This window comes from Paramormyrops kingsleyae, chromosome 19 (genome assembly GCF_048594095.1).
Source record: "Paramormyrops kingsleyae isolate MSU_618 chromosome 19, PKINGS_0.4, whole genome shotgun sequence".
In the NCBI taxonomy this organism is placed as follows: domain Eukaryota; kingdom Metazoa; phylum Chordata; class Actinopteri; order Osteoglossiformes; family Mormyridae; genus Paramormyrops; species Paramormyrops kingsleyae.
Window position 1 is genome coordinate 25,936,980 of NC_132815.1, and position 18,350 is coordinate 25,955,329.

Sequence of the window (18,350 nt, forward strand, 5' to 3'; positions counted from 1 at the left end):
GCCTCTGACCCCTGCCTGACCTCTGTCTCCCCAGCATTTAACTGCTACTCCGTCGTTTTTACGAGGTTCACATACTGAGTTCAGCCGAGGAACTAGCAACTCTTGCCATGCCGCTAATGCGACGCCGGGGACAATTCAGGGTGCCCGGCTCATGCGACACAAGTAAGCCCCCACCAGGCTCCCTCTAGTATATTTTAATCATCACCCCTCATCTGTTGATTAATGCCACATTACTGCTTGACATAGCATTTGCAGCCAGCAGCCAGGCAATCATTCAGCCAGCTTTTCTCCCAGTCAGATCCTTCCTTAACAGTGTCACACAGGTACCTTTTATAGGTTTGTGTTCTTCATGAATGTTTTTTTTATTTTTTTTCCATTTCAGAATGGAGCAGAAAAATACAAAATGAGCCTGTGGAATGTGTGCTCTCAATGGGATCTCCCCTCCTCCTGCCCTTCCAAATAAATATATATATATATATACTTAAATATATATGTGTGTTCATGTCTTTCGTTCTTCTTTTTATGAATCCACACGTTACTAAGGCCAATTCATTGCCCATGCAAAGTGCGAGGGGAAAACATATAAGAAATTTACAAACGAGAGGAGGCCATTCAGGCCATCAAGCTCGTTTGGGGAGAACTTAAATAGTAGCTCAGAGTTGTTAAAATCTTATCTAGCTCTGATTTAAAGGAAGCCAGGGTTTTAGCTTGTGATACACTAGCAGGAAGACTGGTCCTCAGTCTCTGCAGAGCTACAGTACAGGTCAAGGTCTTTACCTCAGTCTAGCAGGTCTAGAGAGATTCTTACTTTATATTTGTATTTATTGCTGTCTGCTGCATTTTTCAGTCAATGCAAAAAGCAGAAGATCACAAAAGAATGGATCAGTGAGGAGTGAGTTTATCCATTTTCTGAAACTGCCTGCCCTTTTTTGGGTAGTGAGGGTTTCAGAACCTATCCTGAAGGCTATGGGCGCATAAGGCAGGGAGCAGCCCAGGATGGGGCACCAGCCCATTGCAGGGCACACTCACACATGCACACCTATGGGCAATTTGGTAAAGCCAATTAACCTCAGCATGTTTTTGGACTGTGGGGAGACACCAGAGTACCTAGAGGAAACCCAATGATGACAGGGGAAGAACATGCAAGCTCCACACACATTAGAGTTGCAGCAGAGACTTGAACCTGTATCCCAAAGGTATGAGGTAACAGTGCTAACCACTGCACCACCATGGCACCCCGAAGAATAGGTTCTGACCCAAAAATCACTTCTTTTACTGATTGCTGTTGGTTATTGTGTCTTACACCATTTCCTCCGGTCTTATCACTGCCCTGGCATGTCAAGTCTACCTCTTAAATTATTGTTAGCTTTGCAGCTGATGGTTTACATCAGCAGTCACTAACAGGCGGACCGCAGACCGGTTCCGGACCCAGAAGCTGTCCCATATGGACCCGGACCGACAGCCAAAACATTAAGTTATTATTTAAAACCTGACGGGGTGCTTTTATTTTAACAGGCGCAGCGTTTGTAGTCTTTTCAGTTAGTGGTTTAGTAGTAGAACCGCCGTTTCCCACGCCAATGAACGTCAAACACCTTTGACCGCCAAGTAAGACGTTTATAGTTCGGCGTATGCAGCCCTTTGTCTGCGCTAATGCACCTTTCCTGTTAATAGCAGCAGCAAAGCTAACACCCGTAACCAAAAAGCGTAATGTTCCTAACAGCGGGGCTGCACTCTCCTGAAATCGTAAAGCTGAAAAGTTTTCAAATACAATATGTATTATGTAACACGTTTGATAAATAGACATAGTTTATTGTTGATTTCATGTTTGTTGAAGTTTCTGCTTTTTAACATATGTATAAAGTAATGTTATCAATAATAACTCATATTTATTTCTGAAGGCTGTTGGAGCTGGGGGGACTGAGAGGGCAGGAATAACAGCAGACTGCTGGACCAGACCAGGCTGTTTGTAAATGTATAGGCTTATTACTTTTACTAGTATACTGTACTTCTTCTAGGATAATTCCTGGGAGTTATCAAAACCAAAATCTTTTGGATTGGGATAAGGATAATGAGATCTTCTGTATTGATTCTCATTTTGTTGCATGTCCAGACCATGACCGTGTGTTGCATACATGTTAGTAAACTCCCCTAGTGAATCTTGCACTCTTAACATTGCTTCTGGTGGCGACTATTCATATTGACGCGGTAGCGGACCATAATGGTCATAGAAGTGTTATGAAGGCAGTACCCCCCAATTATGGAGAGGTAATTCGCACTCTGGCCGCATCTATTGCATATATTTATTCATTTGTTTGTTTGTTTATTCATGGGCTAATGTCTTGGTACATCTGAGCAATTTTAATAAAATATATTTTTTATAAGGCCTACATGCTATATTGCCCGACCAGTTTTCTACTCAGCAAAAGAATCCGTGTATGAGGCTGAGAGAACATAATACAAAAGCGCACGTGCGTATACCGTCGCAGCCACGCCCCCCGCCAACTCTCATCGGACTTTCCCGCCTCTTTCTCTGGCACTTTCCATCACTCGGAATCTGAGGCGAGCCAGTGTGCAACAGGTATAAACTAAAGTATTTTTGGGTTAAAAGTGAAACATTACTTTTACACATATCTGGGTTGTACTTAAATTAATATTCAGTAATAAAGTTGTGTCTAACGGATCGGCTTCCAGGGATTTTCCAAGTTTAAATAAAATCTGTTTAGTTAGCCTTCTTGTCATATTGGAATTTTGCAGGTAACGGTGTTAGTTTGGTAAATTAGCTATACTTGCTATATTTTTAGCTGTACTTCTTGGAGGGAAATCGCTTAGCACAGGGGTGCCCAATACGTCGATCGCGAACGACCGGTAGATCGCGAAGGTAGTGCGGGCAGATAGCGCGACATTCAAAAACATTTGGGCGGCCAGTTTGCTGTTGCTTAATTAAAACTTTATTACAACAGGTTACCATAACATCTACTTAGATCCCTTCTCTTCTAACGTATCTTTGATCACATGGGTCACCAGAGAGAAAACGCGAATGTATTGCGAGTGTAACCCAGTTGTTAAGAATGTTAGTTTTTTTTTTTGTATTTCTTCATTATGGTCATGTATTAAATGTTGAACTTTTGAGGTAAAGAAAAAAAGGAAAATATTATGTTTGTATATGTGCTGTGTTGATATTTTGTATTATTGTAAAGCGGGCATGTTATAATTTATTCATGTATTCATTTGGGTGAGGTGTGGTCCAATGAACACTGAGGGTCAAGGTTGAGCGAGGCGCGGGAAGAGAGCGGCGGGGAAGAAGGTGGTGTAATGGCGGAGAACTGTGGCTGAAATGCATTTCATGAAAATAGCAATATCGTCGACCAGACGATGTATTAAGCTTACAGTAAGGATTCTGGTGAAAGCGAATTTCTACACGAAGTTCGGGAAAGCTAAGAGCTAGCCTCCGAGAATGACTCTTGCCTGCCCGTGGGTAGAAGCCCACCAATCCACCGGAAGCTCCTGGATCGAACGCCCAGGGGAGAGACCGAGCGCAGAAGGGTGCACCTGACTGCCGGATCCACTCTGCACGGGACGACACCCAGGGATATCGTGAGTGTGGTTTGCCTTATTTTACATTGCGCTTGTAGCTCACAAGCGTGAAGCAGCCTTTTTCATTTCTGTTTAGCTACAACGTGCCCGAGCTTCACAACAGGCCTGCACCGTACGGGAGTGGTGTTTTTTCTTTACTTGAATCTGCCGGCCATCGTTTATTTTATCTTTGGAACTTTTAGGGTTTTTTGGGACTTTTGCGTTTCGGTTTAAAGGGATGAAAAAGTATTATTTGCTCCCGAGTGAAATGTCTTTTATAAACTGTCATAAATGAGTAAATAGTACCATTTACGTTTGATTGTATTACTGTGTTGATTGTGTTCTTTTGTGTAAAGTGATGTATATATTTATGTTTGGGCTTTAAAGAGAATGGATAGGGAACCCTAAATACTAAAGGACTGAGGGAAAAGAACTCAGGGTAGCTCCCGTGTTACTTTTAATGCACAAAGGGGCGCTACACGAGCTAATGCAAAACTCCAGCGAGCAAAGGACCAGAAGATAGTTGTTAATGGCCAACAGGAGAAGTCAATATCAGCAAGGCAGTGAAGGAAGAAATTTTTCCGATTACAGACTGGCCACAGTTTAAAGTGCGTGTCTTGGGAAAAGCAGGTAATGTTTTGTAGTTATAATGATCTGATTACGATTGCCTCTAAATCAAAAACAAACGGGGAACGATAGCATTTCATTTTTTTTTATCCATCATCTACAGGAAACTATGCCCATGCAAGAACAAAATTTTGAAGTCTGAGGCGATATTGATAATGATATTGATTTAAGATCATATCGCCTAGCCCTAAGCAGAATCTAAATTTTCAGTCATAAGAAAGTGTTCACCTATACACTTAAAAATACTTTGGCAAAATATTAATAGTAATAATTTTTTTTGCTCTGTTATTCACAGGTGGCTTGAAAAAAATGCTCTTACAAGCAACATTACAAGAAAAGACGGTGTCAAAGTAGCTAATTGGTGCCCGGGACAGGGGAGGGAATCGAATTGCGAGGACCCGAGGTGGTGACCAAGATTGGTAAGTGTCAAGCGTAATTTTAAATGAAAACATAAAGCACAAAGGTTTGATAATAATAAATCCTAGGAGCTTTAAATCCCAGACATTGCCAACATGAGCCAGGCAAGCACTGTGACATCATAGTACTCTAGTATGGAGGACAACAGATGTCACTGATAAAGAAGTAGTTTTTTTTTTTTTTACTAAATTATAACTTGATGCTCAGTTTTAGATGCATTTATAAATATTTTTATTCATCTATAAATTAATAAACTTATTTAGTAAAGCAATTCATTATATTTTAATGCCAGAAAGAGAATTTACTAAAGGATTCATAAATATTTTAAATATTTTTTTAAAAGTAAATAAATGGATTAACAAAGTAAATTTTAAAAATTGCATTTAATGAGGCAATTCATTAATCAATTAATCAGTGTGCTATTAAATACGGTAGATATTTAGGGGTTTTCTGTGAAAGGACAAATAAGTTGTACCTACTGTAGCTCAAATGAGCGCTACATAAGACCAAGTTGGGTTACCCATATAGGCCTTATATGGAGCCCATCATTAGCCCATGTGGGCTAACCCATGTGGGGCCACCATGGAAACTGCGGACAAAATTGACTGGGCCCCACTTGGGTTTCCCAGGTGGTGTCCACATGTCAGCCCAAGTGCATCCCATGCGGGCCCCACATGAATGTGCTGGCTGGGAAATTACGTAAACTTAGATGAAAAGATTCAGCCGATTTCAAAAGACCGCATGGGATGTAAACTGCTAAAGCCACAGAGTACAAATGCAGCTACTGAAAGAGTTTATAAACAAAAAACAACCGGTTACTTATGTCTTTTTAAACAAATAAGTAATTTACTATGAACAAGGAAACAGTTAATTCATTTAATAGTGTTAGGATCCACGTTAGCTCGGATATGGTATGCTTCTGAACAAGTTAATCGAATTTCAATGCTTTCTTATGGGAAATATTGCTTTGTTCGTGTACAGATTGGTTCACTATCTAAATGTGACTGTTGGGGAAAACCTTCCAACAAAAGCACGGTAAGAAAGTCACACATTGATTTTTTTTTGTTATTGTAAATATAATTTTATGACTACTGTTTAGTAATCTCATACTAATATGTTGTAAGCATCCTCTGGAATTTCTTTACTGCTACTTTCACCCTGCTACATGTTAGATCAGCTCTGAGTTTGTGTTTTATTGTTTGAGTTCAGCACTTCTGGAGACCAGTAGTTAACTGGGGTCTGCCCATCGCAGCCATGGTAGACATGAAAAAGTGCCCTGACGTCATGAGTGGCCGAATGACCTTCGGTAAGAGGCAGAGGGCTCACCTTCCGTCTGTGTGAGCGTCCACGGAGTCAACTGGGACTCCAGAGGGACTTTTTAAAGGAGGTTTTAAGCTTGTTGCTGTGAGCTGTTCGAGTGTCACCTCCCTAGTCTTGCTGTTATTGCAGTGACTTCCTCTCCTTCTTTCCGGCCTCTGACCTCTGTCTCCCCAGCTGTTACCTGCTACTCTCTGGTGTTCATGAGGTTCGCATATCAAGTGCAGCCAAGGAACTGCCTCCTCTTGGCATGCCGCTAATGCGACGCCGGGGACAATTCAGGGTGCCCGGCTCATGCGACACAAGTAAGCCCCCACCAGGCTCCCTCAGGTATATTTTAATCATCACCCCTCATCTGTTGATTAATGCCACATTACTGCTTGACATAGCATTTGCAGCCAGCAGCCAGGCAATCATTCAGCCAGCTTTTCTCCCAGTCAGATCCTTCCTTAACAGTGTCACACAGGTACCTTTTATAGGTTTGTGTTCTTCATGAATGTTTTTTCTTTTTCTTTTCCATTTCAGAAAGGAGCAGAAAAATACAAAATGAGCCTGTGGAATGCGTGCTGTCAATGGGATCTCCCCTCCTCCTGTCCTTCCAAATAAATATATATATACTTATATATATGTGTGTGTGCATGTCTTTCATTCTTCTTTTTATGAATCCACGCGTTACTAAGGCCAATTCATTGCCCATGCAAAGTGCGAGGGGAAAACGTATAAGAAATTTACAAACGAGAGGAGTCCATTCGGGCCATCAAGCTCGTTTGGGGAGAACTTAAATAGTAGCTCAGAGTTGTTAAAATCTTATCTAGCTCTGATTTAAAGGAAGCCAGGGTTTTAGCTTGTGATACACTAGCAGGAAGACTGGTCCTCAGTCTCTGCAGAGCTACAGTACAGGTCAAGGTCTTTACCTCAGTCTAGCAGGTCTAGAGAGATTCTTACTCTAGGTATTTATTGCTGTCTGCTGCATTTTTCAGTCAATGCAAAAAGCAGAAGATCACAAAAGAATAGATCAGTGAGGAGTGAGTTTATCCATTTTCTGAAACTGCCTGCCCTTTTTTGGGTAGTGAGGGTTTCAGAACCTATCCTGAAGGCTATGGGCGCATAAGGCAGGGAGCAGCCCAGGATGGGGCACCAGCCCATTGCAGGGCACACTCACACATGCACACCTATGGGCAATTTGGTAAAGCCAATTAACCTCAGCATGTTTTTGGACTGTGGGGAGACACCAGAGTACCTAGAGGAAACCCAATGATGACAGGGGAAGAACATGCAAGCTCCACACACATTAGAGTTGCAGCAGAGACTTGAACCTGTATCCCAAAGGTATGAGGTAACAGTGCTAACCACTGCACCACCATGGCACCCCGAAGAATAGGTTCTGACCCAAAAATCACTTCTTTTACTGATTGCTGTTGGTTATTGTGTCTTACACCATTTCCTCCGGTCTTATCACTGCCCTGGCATGTCAAGTCTACCTCTTAAATTATTGTTAGCTTTGCAGCTGATGGTTTACATCAGCAGTCACTAACAGGCGGACCGCAGACCGGTTCCGGACCCAGAAGCTGTCCCATATGGACCCGGACCGACAGCCAAAACATTAAGTTATTATTTAAAACCTGACGGGGTGCTTTTATTTTAACAGGCGCAGCGTTTGTAGTCTTTTCAGTTAGTGGTTTAGTAGTAGAACCGCCGTTTCCCACGCCAATGAACGTCAAACACCTTTGACCGCCAAGTAAGACGTTTATAGTTCGGCGTATGCAGCCCTTTGTCTGCGCTAATGCACCTTTCCTGTTAATAGCAGCAGCAAAGCTAACACCCGTAACCAAAAAGCGTAATGTTCCTAACAGCGGGGCTGCACTCTCCTGAAATCGTAAAGCTGAAAAGTTTTCAAATACAATATGTATTATGTAACACGTTTGATAAATAGACATAGTTTATTGTTGATTTCATGTTTGTTGAAGTTTCTGCTTTTTAACATATGTATAAAGTAATGTTATCAATAATAACTCATATTTATTTCTGAAGGCTGTTGGAGCTGGGGGGACTGAGAGGGCAGGAATAACAGCAGACTGCTGGACCAGACCAGGCTGTTTGTAAATGTATAGGCTTATTACTTTTACTAGTATACTGTACTTCTTCTAGGATAATTCCTGGGAGTTATCAAAACCAAAATCTTTTGGATTGGGATAAGGATAATGAGATCTTCTGTATTGATTCTCATTTTGTTGCATGTCCAGACCATGACCGTGTGTTGCATACATGTTAGTAAACTCCCCTAGTGAATCTTGCACTCTTAACATTGCTTCTGGTGGCGACTATTCATATTGACGCGGTAGCGGACCATAATGGTCATAGAAGTGTTATGAAGGCAGTACCCCCCAATTATGGAGAGGTAATTCGCACTCTGGCCGCATCTATTGCATATATTTATTCATTTGTTTGTTTGTTTATTCATGGGCTAATGTCTTGGTACATCTGAGCAATTTTAATAAAATATATATTTTTATAAGGCCTACATGCTATATTGCCCGACCAGTTTTCTACTCAGCAAAAGAATCCGTGTATGAGGCTGAGAGAACATAATACAAAAGCGCACGTGCGTATACCGTCGCAGCCACGCCCCCCGCCAACTCTCATCGGACTTTCCCGCCTCTTTCTCTGGCACTTTCCATCACTCGGAATCTGAGGCGAGCCAGTGTGCAACAGGTATAAACTAAAGTATTTTTGGGTTAAAAGTGAAACATTACTTTTACACATATCTGGGTTGTACTTAAATTAATATTCAGTAATAAAGTTGTGTCTAACGGATCGGCTTCCAGGGATTTTCCAAGTTTAAATAAAATCTGTTTAGTTAGCCTTCTTGTCATATTGGAATTTTGCAGGTAACGGTGTTAGTTTGGTAAATTAGCTATACTTGCTATATTTTTAGCTGTACTTCTTGGAGGGAAATCGCTTAGCACAGGGGTGCCCAATACGTCGATCGCGAACGACCGGTAGATCGCGAAGGTAGTGCGGGCAGATAGCGCGACATTCAAAAACATTTGGGCGGCCAGTTTGCTGTTGCTTAATTAAAACTTTATTACAACAGGTTACCATAACATCTACTTAGATCCCTTCTCTTCTAACGTATCTTTGATCACATGGGTCACCAGAGAGAAAACGCGAATGTATTGCGAGTGTAACCCAGTTGTTAAGAATGTTAGTTTTTTTTTTGTATTTCTTCATTATGGTCATGTATTAAATGTTGAACTTTTGAGGTAAAGAAAAAAAGGAAAATATTATGTTTGTATATGTGCTGTGTTGATATTTTGTATTATTGTAAAGCGGGCATGTTATAATTTATTCATGTATTCATTTGGGTGAGGTGTGGTCCAATGAACACTGAGGGTCAAGGTTGAGCGAGGCGCGGGAAGAGAGCGGCGGGGAAGAAGGTGGTGTAATGGCGGAGAACTGTGGCTGAAATGCATTTCATGAAAATAGCAATATCGTCGACCAGACGATGTATTAAGCTTACAGTAAGGATTCTGGTGAAAGCGAATTTCTACACGAAGTTCGGGAAAGCTAAGAGCTAGCCTCCGAGAATGACTCTTGCCTGCCCGTGGGTAGAAGCCCACCAATCCACCGGAAGCTCCTGGATCGAACGCCCAGGGGAGAGACCGAGCGCAGAAGGGTGCACCTGACTGCCGGATCCACTCTGCACGGGACGACACCCAGGGATATCGTGAGTGTGGTTTGCCTTATTTTACATTGCGCTTGTGCCCATGCAAGAACAAAATTTTGAAGTCTGAGGCGATATTGATAATGATATTGATTTAAGATCATATCGCCTAGCCCTAAGCAGAATCTAAATTTTCAGTCATAAGAAAGTGTTCACCTATACACTTAAAAATACTTTGGCAAAATATTAATAGTAATAATTTTTTTTGCTCTGTTATTCACAGGTGGCTTGAAAAAAATGCTCTTACAAGCAACATTACAAGAAAAGACGGTGTCAAAGTAGCTAATTGGTGCCCGGGACAGGGGAGGGAATCGAATTGCGAGGACCCGAGGTGGTGACCAAGATTGGTAAGTGTCAAGCGTAATTTTAAATGAAAACATAAAGCACAAAGGTTTGATAATAATAAATCCTAGGAGCTTTAAATCCCAGACATTGCCAACATGAGCCAGGCAAGCACTGTGACATCATAGTACTCTAGTATGGAGGACAACAGATGTCACTGATAAAGAAGTAGTTTTTTTTTTTTTTACTAAATTATAACTTGATGCTCAGTTTTAGATGCATTTATAAATATTTTTATTCATCTATAAATTAATAAACTTATTTAGTAAAGCAATTCATTATATTTTAATGCCAGAAAGAGAATTTACTAAAGGATTCATAAATATTTTAAATATTTTTTTAAAAGTAAATAAATGGATTAACAAAGTAAATTTTAAAAATTGCATTTAATGAGGCAATTCATTAATCAATTAATCAGTGTGCTATTAAATACGGTAGATATTTAGGGGTTTTCTGTGAAAGGACAAATAAGTTGTACCTACTGTAGCTCAAATGAGCGCTACATAAGACCAAGTTGGGTTACCCATATAGGCCTTATATGGAGCCCATCATTAGCCCATGTGGGCTAACCCATGTGGGGCCACCATGGAAACTGCGGACAAAATTGACTGGGCCCCACTTGGGTTTCCCAGGTGGTGTCCACATGTCAGCCCAAGTGCATCCCATGCGGGCCCCACATGAATGTGCTGGCTGGGAAATTACGTAAACTTAGATGAAAAGATTCAGCCGATTTCAAAAGACCGCATGGGATGTAAACTGCTAAAGCCACAGAGTACAAATGCAGCTACTGAAAGAGTTTATAAACAAAAAACAACCGGTTACTTATGTCTTTTTAAACAAATAAGTAATTTACTATGAACAAGGAAACAGTTAATTCATTTAATAGTGTTAGGATCCACGTTAGCTCGGATATGGTATGCTTCTGAACAAGTTAATCGAATTTCAATGCTTTCTTATGGGAAATATTGCCTTGTTCGTGTACAGATTGGTTCACTATCTAAATGTGACTGTTGGGGAAAACCTTCCAACAAAAGCACGGTAAGAAAGTCACACATTGATTTTTTTTTGTTATTGTAAATATAATTTTATGACTACTGTTTAGTAATCTCATACTAATATGTTGTAAGCATCCTCTGGAATTTCTTTACTGCTACTTTCACCCTGCTACATGTTAGATCAGCTCTGAGTTTGTGTTTTATTGTTTGAGTTCAGCACTTCTGGAGACCAGTAGTTAACTGGGGTCTGCCCATCGCAGCCATGGTAGACATGAAAAAGTGCCCTGACGTCATGAGTGGCCGAATGACCTTCGGTAAGAGGCAGAGGGCTCACCTTCCGTCTGTGTGAGCGTCCACGGAGTCAACTGGGACTCCAGAGGGACTTTTTAAAGGAGGTTTTAAGCTTGTTGCTGTGAGCTGTTCGAGTGTCACCTCCCTAGTCTTGCTGTTATTGCAGTGACTTCCTCTCCTTCTTTCCGGCCTCTGACCTCTGTCTCCCCAGCTGTTACCTGCTACTCTCTGGTGTTCATGAGGTTCGCATATCAAGTGCAGCCAAGGAACTGCCTCCTCTTGGCATGCCGCTAATGCGACGCCGGGGACAATTCAGGGTGCCCGGCTCATGCGACACAAGTAAGCCCCCACCAGGCTCCCTCAGGTATATTTTAATCATCACCCCTCATCTGTTGATTAATGCCACATTACTGCTTGACATAGCATTTGCAGCCAGCAGCCAGGCAATCATTCAGCCAGCTTTTCTCCCAGTCAGATCCTTCCTTAACAGTGTCACACAGGTACCTTTTATAGGTTTGTGTTCTTCATGAATGTTTTTTCTTTTTCTTTTCCATTTCAGAAAGGAGCAGAAAAATACAAAATGAGCCTGTGGAATGCGTGCTGTCAATGGGATCTCCCCTCCTCCTGTCCTTCCAAATAAATATATATATACTTATATATATGTGTGTGTGCATGTCTTTCATTCTTCTTTTTATGAATCCACGCGTTACTAAGGCCAATTCATTGCCCATGCAAAGTGCGAGGGGAAAACGTATAAGAAATTTACAAACGAGAGGAGTCTATTCGGGCCATCAAGCTCGTTTGGGGAGAACTTAAATAGTAGCTCAGAGTTGTTAAAATCTTATCTAGCTCTGATTTAAAGGAAGCCAGGGTTTTAGCTTGTGATACACTAGCAGGAAGACTGGTCCTCAGTCTCTGCAGAGCTACAGTACAGGTCAAGGTCTTTACCTCAGTCTAGCAGGTCTAGAGAGATTCTTACTCTAGGTATTTATTGCTGTCTGCTGCATTTTTCAGTCAATGCAAAAAGCAGAAGATCACAAAAGAATAGATCAGTGAGGAGTGAGTTTATCCATTTTCTGAAACTGCCTGCCCTTTTTTGGGTAGTGAGGGTTTCAGAACCTATCCTGAAGGCTATGGGCGCATAAGGCAGGGAGCAGCCCAGGATGGGGCACCAGCCCATTGCAGGGCACACTCACACATGCACACCTATGGGCAATTTGGTAAAGCCAATTAACCTCAGCATGTTTTTGGACTGTGGGGAGACACCAGAGTACCTAGAGGAAACCCAATGATGACAGGGGAAGAACATGCAAGCTCCACACACATTAGAGTTGCAGCAGAGACTTGAACCTGTATCCCAAAGGTATGAGGTAACAGTGCTAACCACTGCACCACCATGGCACCCCGAAGAATAGGTTCTGACCCAAAAATCACTTCTTTTACTGATTGCTGTTGGTTATTGTGTCTTACACCATTTCCTCCGGTCTTATCACTGCCCTGGCATGTCAAGTCTACCTCTTAAATTATTGTTAGCTTTGCAGCTGATGGTTTACATCAGCAGTCACTAACAGGCGGACCGCAGACCGGTTCCGGACCCAGAAGCTGTCCCATATGGACCCGGACCGACAGCCAAAACATTAAGTTATTATTTAAAACCTGACGGGGTGCTTTTATTTTAACAGGCGCAGCGTTTGTAGTCTTTTCAGTTAGTGGTTTAGTAGTAGAACCGCCGTTTCCCACGCCAATGAACGTCAAACACCTTTGACCGCCAAGTAAGACGTTTATAGTTCGGCGTATGCAGCCCTTTGTCTGCGCTAATGCACCTTTCCTGTTAATAGCAGCAGCAAAGCTAACACCCGTAACCAAAAAGCGTAATGTTCCTAACAGCGGGGCTGCACTCTCCTGAAATCGTAAAGCTGAAAAGTTTTCAAATACAATATGTATTATGTAACACGTTTGATAAATAGACATAGTTTATTGTTGATTTCATGTTTGTTGAAGTTTCTGCTTTTTAACATATGTATAAAGTAATGTTATCAATAATAACTCATATTTATTTCTGAAGGCTGTTGGAGCTGGGGGGACTGAGAGGGCAGGAATAACAGCAGACTGCTGGACCAGACCAGGCTGTTTGTAAATGTATAGGCTTATTACTTTTACTAGTATACTGTACTTCTTCTAGGATAATTCCTGGGAGTTATCAAAACCAAAATCTTTTGGATTGGGATAAGGATAATGAGATCTTCTGTATTGATTCTCATTTTGTTGCATGTCCAGACCATGACCGTGTGTTGCATACATGTTAGTAAACTCCCCTAGTGAATCTTGCACTCTTAACATTGCTTCTGGTGGCGACTATTCATATTGACGCGGTAGCGGACCATAATGGTCATAGAAGTGTTATGAAGGCAGTACCCCCCAATTATGGAGAGGTAATTCGCACTCTGGCCGCATCTATTGCATATATTTATTCATTTGTTTGTTTGTTTATTCATGGGCTAATGTCTTGGTACATCTGAGCAATTTTAATAAAATATATTTTTTATAAGGCCTACATGCTATATTGCCCGACCAGTTTTCTACTCAGCAAAAGAATCCGTGTATGAGGCTGAGAGAACATAATACAAAAGCGCACGTGCGTATACCGTCGCAGCCACGCCCCCCGCCAACTCTCATCGGACTTTCCCGCCTCTTTCTCTGGCACTTTCCATCACTCGGAATCTGAGGCGAGCCAGTGTGCAACAGGTATAAACTAAAGTATTTTTGGGTTAAAAGTGAAACATTACTTTTACACATATCTGGGTTGTACTTAAATTAATATTCAGTAATAAAGTTGTGTCTAACGGATCGGCTTCCAGGGATTTTCCAAGTTTAAATAAAATCTGTTTAGTTAGCCTTCTTGTCATATTGGAATTTTGCAGGTAACGGTGTTAGTTTGGTAAATTAGCTATACTTGCTATATTTTTAGCTGTACTTCTTGGAGGGAAATCGCTTAGCACAGGGGTGCCCAATACGTCGATCGCGAACGACCGGTAGATCGCGAAGGTAGTGCGGGCAGATAGCGCGACATTCAAAAACATTTGGGCGGCCAGTTTGCTGTTGCTTAATTAAAACTTTATTACAACAGGTTACCATAACATCTACTTAGATCCCTTCTCTTCTAACGTATCTTTGATCACATGGGTCACCAGAGAGAAAACGCGAATGTATTGCGAGTGTAACCCAGTTGTTAAGAATGTTAGTTTTTTTTTTTGTATTTCTTCATTATGGTCATGTATTAAATGTTGAACTTTTGAGGTAAAGAAAAAAAGGAAAATATTATGTTTGTATATGTGCTGTGTTGATATTTTGTATTATTGTAAAGCGGGCATGTTATAATTTATTCATGTATTCATTTGGGTGAGGTGTGGTCCAATGAACACTGAGGGTCAAGGTTGAGCGAGGCGCGGGAAGAGAGCGGCGGGGAAGAAGGTGGTGTAATGGCGGAGAACTGTGGCTGAAATGCATTTCATGAAAATAGCAATATCGTCGACCAGACGATGTATTAAGCTTACAGTAAGGATTCTGGTGAAAGCGAATTTCTACACGAAGTTCGGGAAAGCTAAGAGCTAGCCTCCGAGAATGACTCTTGCCTGCCCGTGGGTAGAAGCCCACCAATCCACCGGAAGCTCCTGGATCGAACGCCCAGGGGAGAGACCGAGCGCAGAAGGGTGCACCTGACTGCCGGATCCACTCTGCACGGGACGACACCCAGGGATATCGTGAGTGTGGTTTGCCTTATTTTACATTGCGCTTGTAGCTCACAAGCGTGAAGCAGCCTTTTTCATTTCTGTTTAGCTACAACGTGCCCGAGCTTCACAACAGGCCTGCACCGTACGGGAGTGGTGTTTTTTCTTTACTTGAATCTGCCGGCCATCGTTTATTTTATCTTTGGAACTTTTAGGGTTTTTTGGGACTTTTGCGTTTCGGTTTAAAGGGATGAAAAAGTATTATTTGCTCCCGAGTGAAATGTCTTTTATAAACTGTCATAAATGAGTAAATAGTACCATTTACGTTTGATTGTATTACTGTGTTGATTGTGTTCTTTTGTGTAAAGTGATGTATATATTTATGTTTGGGCTTTAAAGAGAATGGATAGGGAACCCTAAATACTAAAGGACTGAGGGAAAAGAACTCAGGGTAGCTCCCGTGTTACTTTTAATGCACAAAGGGGCGCTACACGAGCTAATGCAAAACTCCAGCGAGCAAAGGACCAGAAGATAGTTGTTAATGGCCAACAGGAGAAGTCAATATCAGCAAGGCAGTGAAGGAAGAAATTTTTCCGATTACAGACTGGCCACAGTTTAAAGTGCGTGTCTTGGGAAAAGCAGGTAATGTTTTGTAGTTATAATGATCTGATTACGATTGCCTCTAAATCAAAAACAAACGGGGAACGATAGCATTTCATTTTTTTTTATCCATCATCTACAGGAAACTATGCCCATGCAAGAACAAAATTTTGAAGTCTGAGGCGATATTGATAATGATATTGATTTAAGATCATATCGCCTAGCCCTAAGCAGAATCTAAATTTTCAGTCATAAGAAAGTGTTCACCTATACACTTAAAAATACTTTGGCAAAATATTAATAGTAATAATTTTTTTTGCTCTGTTATTCACAGGTGGCTTGAAAAAAATGCTCTTACAAGCAACATTACAAGAAAAGACGGTGTCAAAGTAGCTAATTGGTGCCCGGGACAGGGGAGGGAATCGAATTGCGAGGACCCGAGGTGGTGACCAAGATTGGTAAGTGTCAAGCGTAATTTTAAATGAAAACATAAAGCACAAAGGTTTGATAATAATAAATCCTAGGAGCTTTAAATCCCAGACATTGCCAACATGAGCCAGGCAAGCACTGTGACATCATAGTACTCTAGTATGGAGGACAACAGATGTCACTGATAAAGAAGTAGTTTTTTTTTTTTTTACTAAATTATAACTTGATGCTCAGTTTTAGATGCATTTATAAATATTTTTATTCATCTATAAATTAATAAACTTATTTAGTAAAGCAATTCATTATATTTTAATGCCAGAAAGAGAATTTACTAAAGGATTCATAAATATTTTAAATATTTTTTTAAAAGTAAATAAATGGATTAACAAAGTAAATTTTAAAAATTGCATTTAATGAGGCAATTCATTAATCAATTAATCAGTGTGCTATTAAATACGGTAGATATTTAGGGGTTTTCTGTGAAAGGACAAATAAGTTGTACCTACTGTAGCTCAAATGAGCGCTACATAAGACCAAGTTGGGTTACCCATATAGGCCTTATATGGAGCCCATCATTAGCCCATGTGGGCTAACCCATGTGGGGCCACCATGGAAACTGCGGACAAAATTGACTGGGCCCCACTTGGGTTTCCCAGGTGGTGTCCACATGTCAGCCCAAGTGCATCCCATGCGGGCCCCACATGAATGTGCTGGCTGGGAAATTACGTAAACTTAGATGAAAAGATTCAGCCGATTTCAAAAGACCGCATGGGATGTAAACTGCTAAAGCCACAGAGTACAAATGCAGCTACTGAAAGAGTTTATAAACAAAAAACAACCGGTTACTTATGTCTTTTTAAACAAATAAGTAATTTACTATGAACAAGGAAACAGTTAATTCATTTAATAGTGTTAGGATCCACGTTAGCTCGGATATGGTATGCTTCTGAACAAGTTAATCGAATTTCAATGCTTTCTTATGGGAAATATTGCCTTGTTCGTGTACAGATTGGTTCACTATCTAAATGTGACTGTTGGGGAAAACCTTCCAACAAAAGCACGGTAAGAAAGTCACACATTGATTTTTTTTTGTTATTGTAAATATAATTTTATGACTACTGTTTAGTAATCTCATACTAATATGTTGTAAGCATCCTCTGGAATTTCTTTACTGCTACTTTCACCCTGCTACATGTTAGATCAGCTCTGAGTTTGTGTTTTATTGTTTGAGTTCAGCACTTCTGGAGACCAGTAGTTAACTGGGGTCTGCCCATCGCAGCCATGGTAGACATGAAAAAGTGCCCTGACGTCATGAGTGGCCGAATGACCTTCGGTAAGAGGCAGAGGGCTCACCTTCCGTCTGTGTGAGCGTCCACGGAGTCAACTGGGACTCCAGAGGGACTTTTTAAAGGAGGTTTTAAGCTTGTTGCTGTGAGCTGTTCGAGTGTCACCTCCCTAGTCTTGCTGTTATTGCAGTGACTTCCTCTCCTTCTTTCCGGCCTCTGACCTCTGTCTCCCCAGCTGTTACCTGCTACTCTCTGGTGTTCATGAGGTTCGCATATCAAGTGCAGCCAAGGAACTGCCTCCTCTTGGCATGCCGCTAATGCGACGCCGGGGACAATTCAGGGTGCCCGGCTCATGCGACACAAGTAAGCCCCCACCAGGCTCCCTCAGGTATATTTTAATCATCACCCCTCATCTGTTGATTAATGCCACATTACTGCTTGACATAGCATTTGCAGCCAGCAGCCAGGCAATCATTCAGCCAGCTTTTCTCCCAGTCAGATCCTTCCTTAACAGTGTCACACAGGTACCTTTTATAGGTTTGTGTTCTTCATGAATGTTTTTTCTTTTTCTTTTCCATTTCAGAAAGGAGCAGAAAAATACAAAATGAGCCTGTGGAATGCGTGCTGTCAATGGGATCTCCCCTCCTCCTGTCCTTCCAAATAAATATATATATACTTATATATATGTGTGTGTGCATGTCTTTCATTCTTCTTTTTATGAATCCACGCGTTACTAAGGCCAATTCATTGCCCATGCAAAGTGCGAGGGGAAAACGTATAAGAAATTTACAAACGAGAGGAGTCCATTCGGGCCATCAAGCTCGTTTGGGGAGAACTTAAATAGTAGCTCAGAGTTGTTAAAATCTTATCTAGCTCTGATTTAAAGGAAGCCAGGGTTTTAGCTTGTGATACACTAGCAGGAAGACTGGTCCTCAGTCTCTGCAGAGCTACAGTACAGGTCAAGGTCTTTACCTCAGTCTAGCAGGTCTAGAGAGATTCTTACTCTAGGTATTTATTGCTG

The 18,350-nt window shown here is 41.3% G+C and overlaps 3 long non-coding RNA genes across 18 annotated transcripts; all 3 read left to right on the forward strand.

Annotated features, from left to right (window-relative positions):
• The first annotated feature begins 1,551 nt into the window (after positions 1 to 1,551).
• Positions 1,552 to 6,561, forward strand: LOC140581146 (uncharacterized). 7 transcript variants are annotated; one of them, XR_011984193.1, is made up of 5 exons: positions 1,552 to 3,594; positions 4,044 to 4,619; positions 5,599 to 5,652; positions 5,827 to 6,239; positions 6,460 to 6,561. It is a non-coding gene; the product is annotated as an uncharacterized lncRNA (long non-coding RNA). The 7 variants fall into 7 exon arrangements; XR_011984192.1 differs by having other exon boundaries at positions 1,554 to 4,203; positions 4,496 to 4,619; XR_011984194.1 differs by having other exon boundaries at positions 1,554 to 4,181; positions 4,496 to 4,619.
• Positions 6,562 to 8,081: 1,520 nt separating this feature from the next.
• LOC140581183 (uncharacterized) lies at positions 8,082 to 11,947 on the forward strand. 4 transcript variants are annotated; one of them, XR_011984254.1, is made up of 6 exons: positions 8,085 to 9,661; positions 9,882 to 10,005; positions 10,985 to 11,038; positions 11,213 to 11,309; positions 11,498 to 11,625; positions 11,846 to 11,947. It is a non-coding gene; the product is annotated as an uncharacterized lncRNA (long non-coding RNA). The 4 variants fall into 4 exon arrangements; XR_011984252.1 differs by having other exon boundaries at positions 8,084 to 9,661; positions 11,213 to 11,625; XR_011984253.1 differs by having other exon boundaries at positions 8,082 to 9,661; positions 10,985 to 11,650.
• A 1,057-nt stretch (positions 11,948 to 13,004) lies between these two features.
• On the forward strand, positions 13,005 to 18,014 carry LOC140581161 (uncharacterized). Of its 7 annotated transcripts, none has more exons than XR_011984224.1 (5): positions 13,005 to 15,047; positions 15,497 to 16,072; positions 17,052 to 17,105; positions 17,280 to 17,692; positions 17,913 to 18,014. It is a non-coding gene; the product is annotated as an uncharacterized lncRNA (long non-coding RNA). The 7 variants fall into 7 exon arrangements; XR_011984223.1 differs by having other exon boundaries at positions 13,007 to 15,656; positions 15,949 to 16,072; XR_011984225.1 differs by having other exon boundaries at positions 13,007 to 15,634; positions 15,949 to 16,072.
• Positions 18,015 to 18,350: the final 336 nt, after the last annotated feature.